This window comes from Myotis davidii, unplaced genomic scaffold (genome assembly GCF_000327345.1).
Source record: "Myotis davidii unplaced genomic scaffold, ASM32734v1 scaffold1342, whole genome shotgun sequence".
Classification (NCBI taxonomy): Eukaryota; Metazoa; Chordata; class Mammalia; order Chiroptera; family Vespertilionidae; genus Myotis; species Myotis davidii.
In genome coordinates, this window is record NW_006293228.1 from 15,749 (window position 1) to 19,348 (window position 3,600).

General features: G+C 46.0%; 1 long non-coding RNA gene across 1 annotated transcript in view; it reads right to left on the reverse strand.

The window, feature by feature from the left end:
* The window catches only part of LOC107183599, a 4,422-nt gene extending 2,225 nt beyond the window's left edge, over positions 1 to 2,197 (reverse strand). The window contains exon 1 of the long non-coding RNA XR_001514386.1: positions 2,003 to 2,197. This is a non-coding gene — a long non-coding RNA (uncharacterized LOC107183599). The remainder of the gene's footprint in view (positions 1 to 2,002) is intronic.
* Between the last annotated feature and the right edge of the window lie 1,403 nt (positions 2,198 to 3,600).

Sequence of the window (3,600 nt, forward strand, 5' to 3'; positions counted from 1 at the left end):
CTTTTTTTATAGCATTTAGCCCACTTACATTTAAAGTTATTATTGAAAAGTACTTGTTTGTAGCCATTTTTATTTTTTGTGCCAGTTTTCTTTCTAAGCTTTTTATTTCTTCTTCTTACACCAGTCCCTTTAGCATTTCTTGCATTGCTGGCTTGGTGGTGATAAACTCCCTTAGCTTATTTTTTCCTGTGAAGCTCCTTATTTTCCCTTTAATTTTGAATGATAGCCTTGCTGTATAGAGTATTCTTGGATTCAGTCTCTTGCTTTGCATCACTTTGTAAACTTCTTTCCATTCTTTTCTGGCCTGATGTGTTTCTGTTGAGAAATCATTTGATAATCTAATGGGAGATCCCTTGTACATAACGTTCTGTCTCTCTCTTGTAACTTTTAAAATTCTCGCTTTGTCCTGAACATTTGCCATCGTAATTATGATGTGTCTTGGTGTGGGTATTTTTGGGTTCATCTTGTTTGGGACTCTCTGTGCTTGTGTGACTTTTTTCTTCCCCACATCAGGGAAGTTTTCTGACATTTTTTTCAAATAGATTTTCTAACCCTTGTTCCTATTCCTGTCATTCTTGCACCCCTATTATTTGTATGTTGCTACATTTTGTGGTGTCCCAAAGCTCCCTTAGGCTCTCCTGTCTTTTAATTTTTTTCTCCAATTGCAGTTCAGTTTGGGTGTGTTTTGCTTCCCTTTCTTCTAATTCGCTAATTCGGTCCTCTGCTTCTCCTAATCTACTGTTGAAACTTTCCATAGTGTTTTGTATTACGGCTATATCACTATTTCTTCTTGATTCTTATATAAGTTGTTGATTTTTTTTTATCTATCTGGTTTATGAACTGTTTAACCCTTATTCTGAATTGTTTTTCTGACTTATTGCATGCATCCATTTCACTTAGCTCCTTTTCTGGTGATTTGTCCTTTTCTTTCCTTTGGCAATTTCTTTTTTCCCCATTTTAGTTCTCACCAAAGGATCTAGGTGTTGAATCATCCAGGGGCTACTCCTTGGGTGTCAGTGGCTCCTCAGGCAGCGGTTGCACCTTGGGCGGTCATGTCAGCAGCTGCTCCTTAGTTGGTGGCGACTCCTCTGGTGGGTGCTGCTCACTTGGCTGCTTGCAGCAGTGGTGGCTCCTCTGGCTGGTGGGGGTGGGCTCCTCGATTGGCTGCTGCTTCTCAGATGGGGGTGGGCTGTTCATGAGGCTGCTTCTCCTCACACAGGGGTGGACTGTGTACAGTTGCTGCTCCTCTGATGGGGGCGTGCAGCTCATGCGGCTGCTGCTCCTCGGACGCAGGTGGGCAGCTCATGTAACTGCTGCTCTTCTGATGGGGACAGGCTGTGTGTGGCTGCTGCTCCTAAGATGGGGCGTGCTGCATGCAGCTGCTACTTCTCAGATGGGGGCAGACTTTTCACGCAACTGCTGCTCCTTAGATTGGGGCCGGCTGCATAGGGATGCTGCTCCTTGGATGGGGGCAGTCTGTATGAGTCTACTCCTCAGAAGGTGGCAGCTGCTCGTGGGGCTGCTGCTCCTTGGCCAAGGATGGCCTGCTTGCACCACTGCTGCTCCTCAGACAGGGGCTGTCTGCTCGTGCAGCTGCTGCTCCCATGGTTGCAGTGCTCTGGGCTAAAGCCTTGGGCCAACCAGAGGGAAGCATGCTTTGGAACTCACAGGAGCCCATGCCTGGGGTGGTTGGAGTTTTGGTAACCATGGGACCGCAGCTGAGACTGCAGGTCCCTGGCAGGGGTGGCTGTAGAGTCACAGGTGGTGTCTGAGGGCACCCTGAGTGGAGGTGAGGCTGGGCTCCTAGTCACAGCAGCTTTCCCCTTCAAGAATTTGTGGCCTCTGTGGTAGAGCCAGATGCCCTTGGACTGTTAGCAACAGTAGCAGAGGCTGCCTGGTTAGCTGAGCCTCGTCAGCCTGCCCCCAAAGGTCCTGTGGGATCTCACACACACACACCCCACACATCCACACATTCCCCTTTCACTCCATCATTCACTCACACTCTCCCTCACTGCCACCTTCTTCCTGCCTCTGTAGGTGGGTCTGGAGTGTTACTGACCTGTTCATGGGTGGAGTCTCCTCTCTAGGTGTATGGTTATGTGGCTTGCTCTCTACCCCATTGACCAAACAGGACAAAATGCAACACGATAAGACACTACACAAAGGGAACAAAATATGAATGTACTCATGGCACCGATAACCCCAATATAAGTGATCACCAGAGAAAAGAGAATGAGGAGAGAGAAAAAAGAGCACAAGTGATATTGAAGAGAGAAAAAAATGGTAAAAGAGAAAAGAAGAAGAAAAAGGAAAAAATATATATGGGGAGAAAACACCACAGAATAAACTGATAAACCAAAAAATGCAAACACCAAACATCCAGCAAAGAGGGTGGGGGCAGAATCTGTAGAGGCTGAGCTTATATACAGAAAGTAAGGTTAAGGAATTGGATAAATATGGGGAGGATCTCAGTTCAGTATAGAGGAAGTAGAAAGAGGATGAGTGGATAAGAAGATAAAGAAGAAAAAATAAGAAAATAAAAAATTAAAAAATAGGATAAACTAAAAAAATTTAAAAAAATAGAATGATGCAAAATAATATGAAAACCAATAAAAAATAAAGAAACAAAAGGAAAACAGAAAATAAAGAGAAAGAGAAAGAACAAAATAATAATAAAGTAACAATAAAAATGAAACAGCAAAGTGTTCATTTCCACTGAGTTTTAATGCCCCATGGGGGTTGGTTTAAGATCCCACTCTTCTGTACTGTCTGCTACTTCTCAGTTTCCTGTTAGATTGTTAAAGTTCCAACCGGTACCCCCCTCCTCTGTTTGTGTCTATCTCCACAGCCTTGACTGCCAGCTGGTGGGACAAATCTTCCCACTTAACCTGTTTGCCTTCTGTCAATCTTAATCTCTCAAGCAGCTGTTTCTGACAGGGCTATCATTGGGGAGGTTGTCATATGGCTTTCTGGGACTGAAAGGCTTGTCTTCAGGCCAGCCCCTGAGGGCTCAAGGGGACTATTCAGATTTTTTTTGTATCCTTGTAACACTCAGGGTGTAATCTGGGTGTGGCTTTATTGGTTTCCTGGAGACTGCATGGAGGGGCTATCTCATCAGGAGAAAATGACTGCTGCTTAAGTCTAGAGTGTCAGGTATGACTCAGTGCCAGGCCCCCCGCCACCTCTCCCTGACACTCTCTTCTCCCTAGCCTCTCCCCAGACTCCTCAAGTCCACACCTCTACCTACACCGCAGCCACGGGGGAGTGTTTGTATTTGAAAGGTCCTATGAACTGGGTTCAATAAATAAAAGCAAAGACCAAAAAGAGGGGAAAGAGCTGTGCCACTGCGAGCCCCTCTCCCCCCAGCACGGCACACCCTGGGCAGTTCAGGCTGGCCCCTCTGGGCTCAGCCTCTAGTGACTGTAGGCTTAAATCTATAATCCCCTTCCGCCAGCATCCCTGTGGACTTCCTTTCCACAGTCAGATGTTACAACTGTCCCAAGGGATGCGGCCTTGATGCTGTGCTGCTTCCTTCTAACCCTCTGGGCTTGGAGGTCTTGCAGTTCTCTCCAGCCCAGATCCCTGATTTTACTGTTCTTC